Source organism: Canis lupus, chromosome 36 (assembly GCF_048164855.1).
Source record: "Canis lupus baileyi chromosome 36, mCanLup2.hap1, whole genome shotgun sequence".
NCBI lineage: Eukaryota > Metazoa > Chordata > Mammalia > Carnivora > Canidae > Canis > Canis lupus.
This window is the reverse complement of record NC_132873.1, coordinates 5547773-5565517: the sequence shown is the minus strand read 5'-3', so window position 1 is coordinate 5565517 and position 17745 is coordinate 5547773. Positions and strand designations below refer to the sequence as shown.

General features: G+C 42.8%; 1 long non-coding RNA gene across 1 annotated transcript; it reads left to right on the top strand.

The window, feature by feature from the left end:
• Window positions 1-4528: 4528 nt before the first annotated feature.
• On the top strand, window positions 4529-9017 carry LOC140625785 (uncharacterized). Its single transcript, XR_012025104.1, has 3 exons — window positions 4529-4843; window positions 5261-5411; window positions 8163-9017. It is a non-coding gene; the product is annotated as an uncharacterized lncRNA (long non-coding RNA).
• The last annotated feature ends 8728 nt before the right edge of the window (window positions 9018-17745 follow it).

Here is a 17745-nt window from a genome sequence, read left to right as displayed (position 1 = left end):
AGGTGGCAACTTTAATACTAGCAAAGGGAACTTACATATGAGGTTTGTGTTGGGTGGCAGCAAGGTGAATGGATCCCCACACCCGCCCTGCAAATCTTAAAAGCTTATAAAGAGGCCCTACCTGGGTTCAGCCACATATACTATGCAGGTGTTTTCAACACCTCATCACCACCCCCAACGCTCTGTCCTTGGAGCAGGGAAAGCAAGTGGAACCCACATTTCAAGGACAGGGGAGAGAGGGAGTGCCTGGGTCCAGTTCACAGGTCAATCAGTGGTCATGTTTTGTTTTGTTTTGTTTTGTTTTTTAAGACTTTATTTATTCATGAGTGATAGAAAGAGACAGGTAGAGACAGACAGAGGAAGAAGCATGCTTCCTATGGGGAGCCCGATGTGGGACCTGATCCCAGGACCCTGGATTCACAACCTGAGCCGAAGGCAGAGGCTCAATCACTGAGTCACCCAGGCATCCCAATGTTTTTTGTTTGTTTTTTAAGAATCACATCCCCCAGAGTATATACTATTATTTATCCATTCATCCATTGGTGAACATTTGGATGGTTTCTGGCTTTTGGCTATTGTGAAGAGTGCTCTTGTGAACACGCTTGTGTATGTATTAGTTTGAGTGCCTGTTGTCAATTCTTTTGGATATTGTATTAGTTCACTAGGGCTGCTGTGACAATGTACCACACATTGGGTGGTTGGTTTAGAACAATAGAGATTTATTGTTTTGCAGTTCTGGAGGCCTGAAACCTGAAATCAAGGTGTCTCCAGAGTTTGTTCCTTCTGAGGATATGAGGGAGGATTTGTTCCATGCCTCTCTCCTAACTTCTGGTGGTTCATTGATAATCTTTGGCATTCCTTGGCTTGTAGACCTAACACCCAATCTCTGCCCTCAGGTCCACATGTCCTGGTGTCCCTGTGTGCCTATTTGTATCCAAATTTCCCCTTTCCATAAGGACACCAGATTGGAATAAGGACCCACCCTGCTCTAGTATAACCTCAACTATTTACACCCTGCAATGACCTTATTCCCCAATAAGATCACAATATGAGCTACTGAGGGTCAGGACTTCAATATATGAATTTGGGGGCACACAATTCAATGTATCATAGCACATACGTAGGGGTGGAATTCCCAGCTCATATCAGCAACTGATAATGCTGTGACAAGGACATTATCAGCCGTAGTATGTAGCTCTCTAGAATAATTATGATAGTCATAATATTGTCAGTGCATGATATATTTAAAATTTGAGGGATCCCTGGGTGGCGCAGCAGTTTGGCGCCTGCCTTTGGCCCAGGGCGTGATCCTGGAGACCTGGGATCGAATCCCACATCAGGCTCCCGGTGCATGGAGCCTGCTTCTCCCTCTGCCTGTGTCTCTGACTCTCTCTCTCTCTGTGTGTGTGACTATCATAAATAAATAGAAAATAAAAATAAAAAAAATAAAATTTGAAAGATAGTTCACTTGAAACAAGCCAACCCAAATCTGAATACAAATACAGAGGAATACAAATTTTAAGTCATTTTTCTTGGAACTGATTCAAAATCAGGATCCATGGGCTTGGTAAGTGCCAGGTATCTCAGCAATCATACCTGAGACTGTAGCTGAGAGAAATTCTGTTGCTTTTATCACATGGGAAAAATCTCAAATCCCTGGGGATGACAGAGGGTTTTTTGTTGTTGTTGTTGTTGTTTTGTTTTGTTTTGCAATCCTTCTCTAGCCTCCAAAAATGACCTTATGGGTCCCACGTTGGGCTCCCTGCATGGAGCCTGCTTCTCCCTCTGCCTCTCTCTCTCTCTCTCTCTCTCTCTCTCTGTGTGTGTGTCTCTCATGAATAAATAAATGAAATATTAAAAAAAAATAATCCTAGAAGGTCTGTTCTAATCCCACCTAACAATTTAAAATCTACATGGCTGAAAGTACTTATTTCCCATCTTTGGAGATGATTGTCTTCCCATCTGGTCCCACAATAAATATTCATTAAATAACTATAAAGCTGAATAGAGATTTTTGCCTAGATTTTGGCATCCAACTCCCAAGTTATACAAGCGTGAGGGGAGATATGGGTGAGAAGGTCACAGAAGTGGAATAAGGTGTACCCTTTGTCCGGGAGCCAGAATGTCCGGTCCCCTTCAAGGTCCTTCCAGCTAGAGTAAGAATCAAATTGACTTGAGACAGAGAAGATCAAAATTAAGAGCGAACATATAGGGGATCCAAACAGACATGGAAATTCCAAAGACAGGCGTAATGAGGTCTATATGTCATCCTGAATGAGGAGAAGGGGGGTTGGGGTCCGGGACTCCAGAGGAAAGGAATGCAGTTTACAGAGCAGTAAGAAGAGCAGATGCTGGTAACTGTATGTTTTCCCTGCTGTACAGATGGGTCACTCAGATAAAACTTATCTCTGGTAATAACTATTATTTTGGGAAAGATCCCCAATTTAAATTCTTCTAAGTAGTTAAGGGAAGGGCAAATGTTTCTATTGAGCCCTCAGGGTCTTAATTGCCTTCAGCTCGAAAAAATCTCCATGCCAAAGTGGCCCATCTTGGGGGGTGGCCTGCCCTGGGCCCCTACACATTCAATTTCTATTTTCTCCTCTATCTAGTTTGTGTTCCATTTAGCAGCAGATGCATCCAGCTCTCTGGCTAAAGCTGTAAAATCTAATGCCCCCATATGTGTTTAGAACGTGCGATGCAACTTTTTTTCGTGGCACCTCGCAGGCGGCAGGCTGCTCTAGAATATAACTGAACAGCTCTTTCCCAGCTACTGGCTGCCAGGACTCATTGAGGTGGATGATGAATGCAAACTTCGTGCCTTTTATGAGAAGCCTATGGCCACAGAATTGCCGCCGATGCTCTGGGTGAAGAATGGGAGGTCATGTGGTCTGAAGCACGGTGCCAATGACAAACAAGGCACCCCGCGAAGCAGGTGCTCTTGACCCACAGCAGTGGCCCCGCGGCCGTGGCCCCCAGCCACCAAAAAACCAGAAACCCCTGCTGCTGGGTAAGGGGCATTCCTGTGAGAGACCAAGGAGGTCTGGAGAAAGGATGCACAAATCTGTTCAGGGTTGCATTGTGGATGCCAATCTCAGGGTTCTCGATTTGGTTATTGTCCAAAAAAAGTGGAGAAGGATATTCTTGGGCTCACTGATACCGCTGTGTCTGGTCACCAGGGGCTGGAAAGAGCCAGCAGAGGCTGCAGACTTTTCAATCTCTCTAAAGAAGATGTCCACCCGTTTGTTGTGAGAAAGTCCCTAAACAAAGCAGATAAGAAACCTAGGACCAAAGTGCCCAAGATCCGGTGTCTTGTTCCTCCATGTGTCCTCCAACGCAAATGTCGGTGTATCGCTCTGAAGGAACAGCGTACTAAGAAAACTAAGGAAGAGGTTGTAGAATATGCTAAACCTTTGGCCAATAGAATGAAGGAGGCCAAAGAAAAGCACCAGGAACAGGTTACCAGGAGATGGGGACTGTCCTCTCTGAGAGCTTCCACCTCGAAGTCTCAGTCCAGTCAAGAGGAGATTTTTCTAAGAGTAACAAATAAATTCCATCAGCCATCAGATCTTTAAAAAAAAAAAAAAAAAAAAGCCACCAAAAAAATAGAAACCGGAAACGAAATATGTGATGACAGCACTAGAAACCACTTCCTCATTTTGAACAGACAATGTACCCATTGTTTGGTAGCATTACTGCCCCCTTGTTATACAATCACCCACATAATATCATTCAGGCAACACCACTGCCCAGAGACTATGCTGGTGATCTTTCTGCCCCGGAGAGTTGCTCTCAGCTCAGTGTCACTGTTCATTAAAAGTGATTTTGAGAAATTCACTAATGTTGTTGGAATTGTAAGTTAGTCTTCCAAGGTTGGTCTTGTAAACCTGTTGAAATTCTGGGTTTGGAAATGGAAGTTGGTCCTTTGGTTTTATTCTTAGCCTCTCGTTTACTCTAGTGAGTACACTTGATCGTGGGTCCAGCCAAACCCTCTCCTATCCTTCACACTATCTACAAAAGCTCTAACAAGCTTCTAGATGGAGGATCATGGGGGTACAAATTATATGCACAGGGAGGACCCAGAACATAGTATCCAGCTTTTCTCTGGAGTGTCATGCCTCGTTTCCCACCAGCCCTGGGCTGGTCTGGGCCTCTTTCTTTCCTTATTTACTCCGTCTCTTCCTTCTTTCCCTCCTCCCTTCCTCCCTCTCTATAGTTTTTTGTTTTTTGTTTTTTTGGTGGCAAAATATATATAAAATAAAATTGGCCCATTTTAACCATTTTAAATGTACAACTCAGTAGCATTAATGACATGCACATTATTACATAACCATTATCTCTACGTGTTGCCAAATATTTCATCACCCCAAACAGATGGCCCAAGTGGGAGGTTTTTTGTTTGTTTTTTCCCCCAAAGGGAACCGCAACAATTTCTTTGGAAACTCATGTAATTTTTTTTTTTTTTTTTTTTTAATGATAGTCACACACACACACACACACACAGAGGCAGAGACACAGGCAGAGGGAGAAGCAGGCTCCATGCACCGGGAGCCCGACATGGGATTCGATCCCAGATCTCCAGGATCGCGCCCTGGGCCAAAGGCAGGCACTAAACTGCTGCACCACCCAGGGATCCCAACTCATGTAATTCTATAACTGATCTGGTCACTCCTCCATTAGGAATTCGAGTGTACCATCCCTCCCCCTGAGCATGGAACTTCTCTGACGAAAGCGTATGGCAAAACGGATGCTGTGTCACTTTTGAAGCAGGCTAATAAAAGGTCACGCCGCTTCTGTCTTATTCTTTGGAACATTCATGCTCGGAGCCCTGGGCTGCCATGTAGTGGTAAGTCCTACTGCTTCACTCCTGGAAGCCCAGCCACACAGAAAAGCCATGTGAGGACATTCTGGATGGCAATCCTTGCCCCTGAGTCACTGGGCACTTCCAGATTCTTCCAGCCCTCAGCCTTTGAATCCTTCAGCCTGAGCTCTCACACATCATAGAACAGAAACGAGCGATTCCCACTGTGCCCACTCCCGATCCCCTGACTCACAGAATCCGTACCTGTAACACAGCAGTTGTTGTTTTAAGTTGCTAATTATTTGGACAGTTTGTTATGCAGCAATAGCAGAAATCTAATACACATGACTGGTTTTAAAGTGTCATGCTCAGTATGTTAGAACACATTAGCTCCAGTTGCCTTCCTGCCTTTTGCATTATTATTACTATGACATTGTGATTTATGATATATATATCACGCAGATGACCAAAACATATTCTTCATCCGTGGCTCCTGGCTCACAGCTCCTAGGACCCTTGGAATTTCCTGAGCAATAAGAGCAGTGGGACAATCTTTTGTTACAACATTTGCTCTCTCGTCTTCAGTTCCCGAAATCACTCCCGAGCCATAAAGGTACAACGAGTGTCTGGCTATTCCTCACGAGCCCCTTTGCACCCCAATTGAGTTTACATTCATAAAGGGACTTTTGGAAAGCACCTAAGAGGGGAGGCTGGTCGCCAGGGGGAACCAACCAGGAATAGAGGATTGGAACTTCCAGTCCCAACCCCTGATTCCCAGGGAGGGGAGTGGGGCTGGAGGTGGAATCAATCACCAACAGCCAATGATTTCACCAACATGCCTCTGTAATGAAGCCTCCGTAAAAAACCCAAAGGATGGGGTTTGGAGAGCTTCCAGTTTGGGGAACCAGAAGGCTTCCACATGCCTCTGTGCTGGGCCCAAAGTCCACGGGGACAGAGGCTCCTTTGTTCTGGATGTTGTCCTGTTTCTCTTCGTCTGGCTGTTGGTTTATCTCCTTTAAAATTCTTTGTAATAAACTAGCGATCTCGTGAGTGACTGGGTTTCCTGAGTTCAGTGAACTGCTCTGGCAAATTAATCAAAGCCCCAAACTTAGAACCCTCTGATTTACAGCTAGTTGGTCAGAAGTACAGACAACTAACTACCTGAATTCATGGCTGGCATCTGAAGTCTAAGGAGGAGGCCATGGGAACCTCCAGGCTGTAGCTGGGTGGTCAGAAGTACAGATAACCTGGGCTTGCAATGGTACCTGCAGGGGTGGGGGGCTGTTTTGTGGGACTGAGCTCCTAAGCTGTGGAATCTGATGCTATCTCTGGGTACCTAGTGTCAGAATCGGGTTGAACTGTAGGACACCCAGCTGGCATCCAAGCACCATTTGGTGGTGTATTCCCCACCCCAGGGACACATGGAAATTGGGTGAGCAGAACCTCTTATTTAAAATTAATATTTTTAATTCTATGCATATGGCAAGGCTGCTAAAAGCAATGCTCTGCTTTGGGGAGCCTTTTCTTCTTAGATTTTCAATCTCTCATTTTGCAACCCTAGAATCTGGCAAATGTCCTGAAGGAGAAACTGGCTGTGTGCTGAAGGCCCCCATAAGTTCTGCCAACATTCTTTGTACTTTCTCCATCTCTCCTAAGTGGTTCTCCTTGAAATTAAAGCCTGGACTTTCAACCTTCTGCCTGTTTCCAGAATTTCCAAATGCTCCCCAGTTGAAAATACTTGCAGTGATCAGCTATACCTTCTTTCCCCTCAATGTCTTCATCCCTCCAGACCTGTGACTCAAAATGTGGTCTATGGACCAGATGTCTTGTCATTACCTAGGAGCTTGTTACAAATGGGGAATTCCAGTCTTACCCCGGGCCTCCTGAATCAATACTTTTCTTTCTTTCTTTCTTTCTTTCTTTCTTTCTTTCTTTCTTTCTTTCTTTCTTTCTTTCTTTCTTCTTTCTTTCTTTCTTCCTTCCTCCCTCCCTTCCTTTTTTTCTTTCTTTTTCTTTCTTTCTCTTTCTTTCTTTCTTTCTTTCTTTCTTTCTTTCTTTCTTTCTTTCTTTCTTTCTTTCTTTTTAAAAAAAAGATTTTATATATTTATTCATGAGAGACACAGAGAGAGAGGCAGAGACACAGGCAGAGGGAGAAGCAGGCTCCATGCAGGGAGCCCGATGTAGGACTCGATCCTGGGACTCCAGGATCACACCCTGAGCAGAAGGCAGGTACCCTACTGCTGAATCACCCAGGCATCCCAATACTTTTATATCCATTCATTAAAAGAAGTGAACAGATGGGGATCCCTGGGTGGCTCAGTGGTTTGGTGCCCGCCTTCAGCCCAGGGTGTGTTCTGTGTGTCTCTCATGAATAAATAAATAAAATCTTAAAAAAAAAATAAACAGAGCCCTGGTTATAGATTAAACACGATGCCCTGGTATATGACAGTAATGATAATAATTAATCTAGTGATGAACTTGATTTATGTTATCTTTCATCCTCACAACAGCCCTGGAAATTTGCTGTGTATTATTCTTACTTCATTCCTTAAGAACTGAGGCTTGCTCAAGGGGTTACGTAACTTCCCCAAAGTCTCATGGCTAGTAAGTAACAAGGCCAGGACTCTATGTGCTTTACTGTCCTGAACATTTTTCTTCTTCTTATAAAGAAATTCATTTTAAAAATCAAGGCAGCTTGCAGAAAAGGATAAAGAATATAAGCCACATCCAATTTATCACCATTATTAATTTTGGTGTGTGTATTTCCAATTTTGTGTGTGAGGGGGAGAGAGGTAGGGAGGGAGAGAGACAAATTGTTGAAATGGTTTCATAACATGTTTTTGTTTCTTCTTAATGAAACGTGAGCATTTTTAAACAAAGATTTTATTTATTTACTTGAGAGAGAGAGAGACAGGGATAGGGAGAGAGAGCAAGAGTGGGGAGGAGAGGGAGCAGCAGGCCCTCCCACCCCAGCAGGGAGTCTAACCGGGTTGGGGGTGGGGGCAGGCTCAATCTCAGGACCCTGGGATCATGACCTGAACGGAAGGCAGATGCACCCCACGTTGTGAGCATTTTAACACAACCCTTGCTCTTTCCACCATGTCAAACTGTCTCCTGTCTCCAGGAATTCTTTTGTGTCAGGCTAGGGAGCCCCATTCAAGTGTCGGAGTATAGCAACACTCCCAGTGGTTCCCTTTTCATCAGGTGGCCCTCACCCATCAAGGAAGCAGTGGCCGGAGTGTTTTATCTCATTCCTTTTAGGGAAAGATTTTAGGGAGAAGAAGATAGTCATTTATTTGTTCACAAAATTTCAAGCTTAGACATGTTATGAGATATTTAGAAAAATATGTATTTGTTACCTTAGGTGGCAGAAGGGGAGGCAATGGCGAGGAGGTCTGGTGAAAGGAAGTCAGTACAGAGCACTGCAGAGAGCAAGATGGAGTCACTCGTGTCAAGCAGTGGCCTGTGTGGAGCAATGGTGCAGGCCGCGCAGGGCATTGCAGCTCAGACCAGATACCTAGACGGGCCACAGCTGAGGACGCACCGGCACTGATAACCAGTAGAAACAGAGGCGGTCTGCAAGGGCCCAACACTGACCAAATCCCTGTTAAAAAAGAAGATTTTTCCAGCAAACGGTCAGACTCTCTAGACACTGACTCCTCTATGTCTGACCACTTAAAAAAGGCAGCAGCTGCCAAAGGCTCTGCCCAATAGGTCTCGGAGAGAACCGAGATCCTTCACGGCTTGAACACAATGAGCAGTAAGTGCGGAGAGCTGACCTGGACCAGACAGAGGCCTTATCTGAGGCCTTATCTCAGGGGCGGCTCAGACTGACTTCACTTTTGGTTCATTAATTTCCAACCCCTGTTCTATCTTGTTTGTTGTGTGACTTGCCTTGAGCCTTGCGTGACATTTTTTTTTTTTTTTTTTTTAAAGGAGGCTCCACACCCATCACAGGGCTTCAACTCATCTGGGATCAAGAGTCAAACACTTGGGGCGCCTGGGTGGCTCGGTTGGTTGAGTGGCTGCCTTCAGCTCAGGACATGATCTCTGTGGGTCCTGGGATCGAGCCTCTCATTGGGCTCCCTGCTTAGTGGGGAGTCTGCTTCTCCTTCTCCCTCTGCTCCCTACCCCCCCACCTCTGCCACTTGCACACAAGCTTGCTTTCTCTCTCTCAGGTGAATAATGAATGAATAAAATCTTAAAAGAGAGAGAGAGAGAGAGAGAGAGAGAGACTTAACCAAATGAGCCACCCAGGTACCCCTCTTTGTGTTAAGAAAGAAGCCAAGTTAAACATGTGGTGAGATGTCCTTGGGTTTGGAATCCTGACTCTGCTTTACAGTCATGTTAACCTGCCTTTATGACTGAACAAAACTGACATGCGGAAATGATGCAGCGCATATGTGCTCATGACAAGCGTTGGTGATCATGGCAACTTTCGGTTTTGGAATTCTGGGCTCTGATTTTACTGGCTGTGTGCCTTGGGCAGATTATTTTTAATCTTTACCCCTCTGCTTTCTAAAATATTAGGATAATAATGTAAACTGTAGTGCTGCTGCGGGAATCCAATGGATTTAATATTAGGAAAGTCTCAAGACCAGTGCCTGGCACATAGTAAGTCCTCAAATGTTAATTCTTCCTCCTTCTCCCATCCCCTTCTTCTTCTCTTCTTCCTCCTCCTTCTTCTAGACTGATGTGTGTCTCTGAGATTGGGGCCTGTGTCCTGTACTTCTCCTCTGCCAATGATCTGGAGAATCAGAGAAGAGAAAAGCCTTGCACCAGCCTCCTGGAAGGGAAGTCCCAGAGATTCCTTCATGCCCAATATGAGGACATATGGGATATGTAGGCAGATAGGCCTGAGATGACCTTCAAGTTCTCTTTGCCTGAGTTCAGGAAGACCCAGATGCTCCCAGGAGCCCATATAAGATGTAGAAGTAGGAGAAGATGTGTGTGTTGGGTGAGGAAAGACCGAGTGGTAACTGTACCTAAGAGCCCTTTGGTCAGAAAGAGGAGTTTGCAGCCAGGCAGAAATGAGGATATTTCAGTTAATGGCAGCCTGAGCCAACAGCAGCTGAAGACCAGGTTGGGACCCTCACAGGCACTGGGCACAGCGTGATTGCTTAACCACAGGGAAGGGGTAGGTACGACACTGCAATTCTGACACTAACTACCTGCAGTTAGCACAGACTTTACAAGAGGCCAGTCTCCCAACAAGACTACCCTCATTTCAGATGCCATCTGCTACATTGGGGGTCCCCAAGCCACCTATGCTTCTGATCAACTGGCTACAAAGCCAAGGGTTCCCACAACCCTATGAGATTTGATAATTCACTAGGAAGACTCACAGAACTGGGGAAAGTTCTATACATAAAATTACAGTTTTAGGGGTCCCCTCACTGGCTCAGTGATTTAGCACCTGCCTTCAGCCCAGGGTGTGACCCTGGAGTCCTGGGATCGAGTCCCACATCGGGCTCCCTGCATGGAGCCTGCTTCTCCCTCTGCCTGTGTCTCTGCCTCTCTCTCTGTGTGTCTCTCATGAATAAATAAACAAAATCTTTTTTAAAAATTATGGTTTTATTGGGGCACCTGGGTGGCTCAGTTGGTTAAGCAGCCAACTGTCTATTTTGGCTCAGGTCATGATCTCAGGGTCCTGGGATCAAGCCCTGGGTTGGGCTCCATGATCAACAGTGAGTCGGCTTGAGGATTCTCTCTCCCTCTCCTTCTGCCCCTCTCCACCACTCATACACACACACTCTCTCTAAAATAAATAAATAAACACATTTTTTTAAGTATAGGTATGTTATAATCATCTGAATCAAGACCAGGCAAAAGAAGAGACCTATAGGATGGAGTCTAGGAGTGTCTTGAACATGAAGCTGTCAAGTCCTCTGTCCATGGAATCAGGAGGCGTCACCCTCCCAGCATATTCATGTGCTTACCCACCAGGAAGCTCAACTGAGCTTTGGTGTCAGAGTTCTTTTATTGGTGTTTCATAACTTAGCCAGGATCTAATCATATGACCAAGCTCTCCAGCATGACCAGTCCCCACCCTGGAATTATCTAAGGATCCACTGTGAACAACAATGGATCGTGGACACTCCTACCACTCATAGAATTTCAACAGCTAGACACTGTCCCTGAGGAACCTGGGACAAAGACCAGAAAAATTCTTTATTATACAGCAGCAGGCATCCCTAAATTTACTGAGGATAACTTTCGGATGCAAAATGGAATTCCACGGGTCACCTGGGTGGCTCAGTTGGTTAAGTGTCTGCCTTTGGCTCTGATCATGATCGAGGGTCCTGGGATCAAGCCCCAGGTCAGGCTCCCTGCTCAGTGGAGAGTCTGCTTCTCCATCTCCCTCTGACCCTCCCTCTCCTTGTGCTCTCCCTCAAATAAATAAATATATATATTTTAAAAACAAAACAAAATAGAATTCCAGATAAGAGCTTGTCCAGATTCAGAAGGCCAGCACGTACCCTTGAGGTAATTTCTGGAGGCCTCAGCATGGCAGCACTGGTTGGGGTAACAGTGAGCCACCACACCCACAGATGCTCAGGTCACAAGGACTGGAGGGCACTGTTTGCTCCAAGCAGATGTCTTTATGTGGGGCCAGGCTAGGGGTCCTACCTTCTTATGGACCATCATCCAGCCTCTGGTTATCAGGGTAATAGTGAGCTCCTCCTCATTCCCATTTTTGCGGTAGAAATGTTCGAACAACGTAGTCGCTCCCCTCTCACCACAAACCTAGCAGAAAGAACACTAAGCTCGGTACCTGAAGTCCTGGGTTCATGCAAAGTCTGGCTCGGCCACCTCCTTTTCACCTCTCTGAACTTCATTTTTCTTACTTGGAGAAGTGTAATGACCTCTAACTATTCAAGGAGGCTGTGGTAGTCCCATAAATTGCTGTGAGTTGGAAATCTTTTTAAAAAGAGGCAGCACCTCAGTGGCTTGGTCAGTTAATTATCTGCCTTCAGCTCAGGTCATGATCCCAGGGTCTTGGGATTGCGCCCCACATCCAGCTCCCTGCTCAGTGGGAAGCCTGCTTCTCCCTCTCCCTCTGCTTGTGTTCTCTGTCAAATAAATAAATAAAATCTTAAGAAAAAAAAGAAGCCTCTGAAGCACCAAGTCACGAAGGTCTAGGGCACCAGCTGCCCACCCTTGAGCAACATGAAGGAGAATGTTTGATTCTCCTATGTAGTGCTTCCCTTCTGGAAATGTCCTTTTTGCTAAAGGAACATATGCCCCCTGCTACGTTGGTCTTGTGAACACTAAAGAGGCAGAGTGGCATGACGTGGAAGGGGATGTCCCTTCCCATCTTCTCCTGGCCTCCAGTGAAAGATGGAGGGTCGCCCTTGGGTGAACTGTAACTCTAAGCTGCAAGTGGTCATTGTAATATCAGAAGATGATCCAGAGGACAGCATCTGAAAGCTACATGGCCCCAAAGGAATGTTCTGGAGTGAAATGGAAGATCAAATCTGCTAAGCCTTGTAGTTTAAAGAATGCTACTCCCAGAGAGGAGATGGAAGCATCTAGCAAACTCCAAATCTATTATATAATAAATCATGTTGGAATAATTAGATGTCATTTAATTTAATGACGTTGGAATAATTAGATACGTTAACACCCTAGGTCACATCAGAAATGAAAATTAATGCCAGATGGATTAGATTGCTCATTGTGAAGAAAATGTGTAGCATATAAAGACAAAGCTGTCAAATATAAGGTAAAATATATGAAAGTTTTTTCCACTAACAATCTTGGGGTAGTCCCAAGTAAGATATGGAACCAAGAGGTCATAAAAGAAAAAATTCCAGATTGGACCACACAGAAATTAACAAAAGATGCCTCAAATGTAACCAAGATATAGGGAACAGACGAGCAGGAGAAAATACTAGTAATACATACAGACAAAGGTTAATCTCCCAAAATAGGGCAACACCAACACACTAATAAGAAAGACCCAAAAAACCCAATGGGAAAAAGATCAAAGAATATAATTAAGGACTTCATAGAGAAATAGAAATGGTCAATAAGAATACATTTTTTTTTTAGAAACCCTGAGCCTTTACAATATTTAAAGGAATTCATGTTAATGTATCAGTCTGATTCTTTTACTTATACATGAAAAAAGATTTGTAAATGTGGAATAAGGTCTGAAAGAGTATGTACTTACCTACGAGCAGTGCTTTATTCTAAGGGAATAAAATTGGCCAAAGAGAGCAGAGGTCTTTTATTTTGTTACATTATATCAACTTTTCATGTGGTGAGATTATGGGTGATTTTTCCTTTGGGGATGTTTTGCTGTATAATTCAAAGCCTTTGCAAGCAGCGCAAACATAAATTCACTACTTTCAGAAGGTCTGGGAAATTCTTGTTTTAGTTTTCGAAATCACACACAAAAATGTATGATTTAGAAGAATCAGACCAGTTTTTACCTCCTCTCACATCTCAATATTTTGGGGTGAGGAGGGGTAGAGGGAGAGGAAGAAAGAGAATCTAAAGGAGATTCTAAGACCTTGAGATCATGACCTGAGCCGAAATCAGGAGTCCAACACTTAACTGACTGAGCCACCCAGGCACCCCTCAAACCAATTTTTATTCACACTATTTGACCTTGTACTTAATTCATGGATATCTTCAATTATACATTTTCCCCAATATACTTCTTTCTAGAAATCCCCCCCTATTGAAAATAGAAAGAAAACAAGAAGGAAAGAAAGAAAAAAATGTGCCTATGTGTATATGTGTGGCTTTAATTATTTTAATTATTTTAATACATGATTATTGCTTTCACTAAATCTTTTGGCTCTGATGAGGACCAAAGTGACCAAGATAATAGCCAGACATCACTTTGGGAAACGAGTTTTCAGAAAGGTGAAAAGAAAATGTCCTTGCTATGTGACTTTTAAATAAGCCACTTGAAAAAATTAGGACATGTACATATTGCATAATTCAAAGAGTCCAAGAGAGTGTGGTGGGAAATTGTGTCCTTGCCACCTTTGTTCTTTGAGGCAGATACTATTACAAAGAGTAATATCCTGTGTATCCTTTCAGCGACGGTCTATGCATGTGCCAACATTGGCATAATCACAGGGTAGCCTATACCCTACTACAACACAGTTTTGCATCTTGCTCTTTTTACTTAGAAAAATATATATCTTAGAACTTTCTGTCTATTGGAGCTCCTGGGTGGCTCAGTCGGTTAAGCATTGGCCTTTGGCTCAGGTTATGATCCCAGAGTCCTGAGATAGAGCCCCGCATTGGGCTCCCTGCTCGGAGGGGAGTCTGCTTCTCCCTCTCCCTCTGCCTGCCGCTCCCCGTTTGTGCTAACACGCTCTGTGTGTGTCAAATAAACAAATAAAATCTTAAAAAAAGAAAAAAGATTTTGTTGCATATCAGTATACAGAGAGCTGTATCGTTTTCAGTGATATGCAAATTCAAATGATATCAGTGTGTGGATTAAGCTTAATTTACCTCTTTAGTCCTCTACTCATGGATGTTTATGTTGCTTCTAAAATTTTATCTTTTCAAGCAATGCTGTAATAAATATCCTTCTGTATTTGTGATTTTGCAAATGTGCAAGTATATTTGTAGAAAAAAATCTCTGCAAGTAGGATCACTGGTTCATAAGGTAAGGGCACTTTAAACTTCAAATGCTCTGTAGCAATTTGTATTCCTTTGAACCATGATTAAGAGTTTGTTTCCTTATACCTTCATAGATAGCAAGCTTTTGATCTTTGCCAAACTATAGGTGAAAAATGAACTCTTATGTAGTTCAGATTCGTCTTTCTTTCATTGTAAGTGAAGTTGAACATTTTTCATTCATATTTCCTCTTCTGAATTACCCATTTGTTGTCGTAATTTTATTCAGTTTCATTTATTTAGTTTTAAGCTTCATTCAAATTAAAAAAATATTTTTTGCTGTTTAAAGATTCTCTTCCTGGGTAAGAAAAAAATCCAGCTACATGGTATTTACAAGATACTTCTAAATCAAAATAACTTAGAATAACTAAAAATAAAGGGATGAATAAAGGTATCAAACATGAATAAAAAATAAAGTAGGAGTAACAATATTAAAATCAAACAAACTAAATCCAAAGCAATTTTTCAGATTTATGACAGGTGCTATCCATCAAGAATATATAATAGTCATGAACCTTTATGACTCTAACAACAGATTCCAAAATGTCAAACAAAAACTGTCAGTGGGATGCCTGGGTAGCTTAGTGGTTGAACCTTTGGCTCTGGGTGTGATCTTGGGATCCTGGGATCAAGTCCCGCATCTGGTGCCCTGCAATGAGCCTGCTTCTCCCTATGCCTGTGTCTCTCATGAATAAATAAATAAGATCTAAAAAACCCCAAAGCAACAACAACAACAAAAAACCTGTCGGAAATACAGGAAAACTTGACGAATCCACAAATATATACTATTTTGAGGATCCTTAATGAGCCTCTCTCAGAAGTTAGCATATCAGGGACACCTGGGTGGCTCAGCGGTTTGACGCCTGCCTTCAGCCCAGGGCCTGATCCTGGAGTCCCGGGATCGAGTCCCACATCGGGCTCCCTGCATGGAGCCTGCTTCTCCCTCTGCCTGTGTCTCTGCCTCCCTCTCTCCATCTCTCATGAATAAAGAACTAAAATTAAAAAAAAAAAAAGAAGTTAACAAATCAAGTAGACAAAAGTAAGGTTATAGAGGATCTGAATAACAAAATTAAGTTAATAAACAGAGAATACATATTTTTAAAAAACCATATGAGATGCTCAGAAAAAGCAATTATGAGACTTATAAAAACATTTCAATAATTCTAAAAAGCAGAACCCATACACTGACCACAATGTAATACCTATAAATCAATAACAAAGGAATGGAACTTTTCAAAACAAAAAACAAAACTGCAACTATTTGCAGGAGAACAAAATTGCCTTTTTGTATGACTCTTAGCTTAAAAAGAAAATCAAAATGGAAATTACAAACTATTGGGATTTGAACGACTACGAAAAGAGAGAATGTGTATTGAATCTTGTTGGAATGGCCAACACAGTAACATGTGAAAATGTACAGCATTCAACGTACTTATTGGGAAATCAGAAAATCTGATGAAGCAGTTTGGTTTTTTAAAAAGGTTAAAAGATACAACATATCAGGAAAATGAATCCAGAGGGAGAAAAAAGAATAAAGGTAGAAGCATATATCAGATTTTTACTTCTAATACTAGACTCTCTAAGGATAGCTAGGAAAGCTATATGACTACGAATATGTCAAGCATTTACTTGAAGCACCAGCATCAGCGAACACACAAGGTAACAGACAAAAACCAGACAGGAACCGGAAGACAGAAACTCAGAGGTAAGTTAGGTATTAGGTACCACTTTCCTATTAGTGGTATTTCCCATTTTCATTGGAGGAAGCTGAGTGTAATGCTGGGATCCACGATCTCTTATACCCAAACTTTGGGTTGAGATCCTCAAGGATTAAGGACTGGATTAGACTGGCTTTCTAAAGGATTGCAGCCTGGTTTCAAAGCATCTCACTCCCCAAACTGAATTAAGTGGATCCTAGGTTGCTTGTGCCTTCAGGCAACTGTCAGGAAGAAAAGTAAACCTTGCCCGAGGAAAATGAAATCATCCTAAACTTAAATGAGTTCCTCCAGTAACTTAATTCTTTTTTTCTGGCACACCAATCAAAAGCAACCAGGCCCAGGAAGAAATATGGCAACATGAACAAAACCTAGTAGAAACAATGGACAAAAGAAATCACCTCAGGGAGAATCCAGATGTTGGAGTTATTAATCATAATTCTTAAAACAACTGTTCACACAATAGAAAGGGATATTAAGAGATAAAACTATGAATTCTGACATAAAACTAGAAATACAAAACAAAGACATAGATTTGAAAAAAACGAATCGAAATTAAAAACTGAAAAACACAATACCTGAAATTGAGAATTCAATGGACAGATTTAATAGATTATACACAGCAGAAGAGAAAATTAATGAGCTAGAATAGACAGGAGGACTTTTAAAAATGCAGAAGAGGGGCACCTGGGTGGCTCAGTCCAGTAGGTGACCAATTCTTGATCTTAGCTAAGGTCTTGATGTCAGTGTCCTGAGTCTAAGCCCCATATTGGGCTCCACCCTGGGCATGCAGCCTGCTTAAAAAAAAATTCAAAAATGCAGAAGAGAGGGTAAGAGATGGGAAGGATCAGTTAGAAGGTCTAACATATGTATAATCTGGAGTCCTAGAAGGGGGGTGGAGAAAAAGGAATTGGGTAGAAAAAAATGTTTGAACTGATAATGTCTGAAAAACTCCCAAACTGATGAAAGATTTTCAGTCACAGTTTTGAGAAATTCTACGGTCCCAAATGGGATAAATAAAACCGTAAATCCACACCTAGCCACATTAACTGACCCTCTAATTGTTGCCCCTTTGAACCTTATATGCCCCATTCTTCCTCTGATTCCTAATAAATAACCAATTCTTCCAATATTCTTTTTTTTCTTTCCGATATTCTTTTTTTTTTTTAAGATTTTATTTATTTATTCATAGAGACAGAGAGAGAGAGAGAGAGAGAGAGAGAGGCAGAGACACAGACAGAGGGAGAAGCAGGCCCCATGCGGGGAGCCCGATGTGGAACTCAATTCTGGGTCTCCAGGATCACACCCCGGGCTACAAGCGGCGCTAAACCGCTGAGCCACCAGGGTTGCCCTCCTTCCAATATTCTTAAAACAAGTTTTTCCATCCTGCTTTTAACTTTCTGAAATAGAAATAACTTTTCAGTAGACTTCCAATATACACGAAACAAAAGATTCATGAAACACCACTCTTTCTTCTTGGCCGTGTTTCCTGTACTATTTTATTCTTTTCCACCTTATTAAAAAAAAACCCGGCCACAGTCCCTAAATCTGGGCTCAACCTGCGGTCTGAAAAACCCTGCCTTAGCC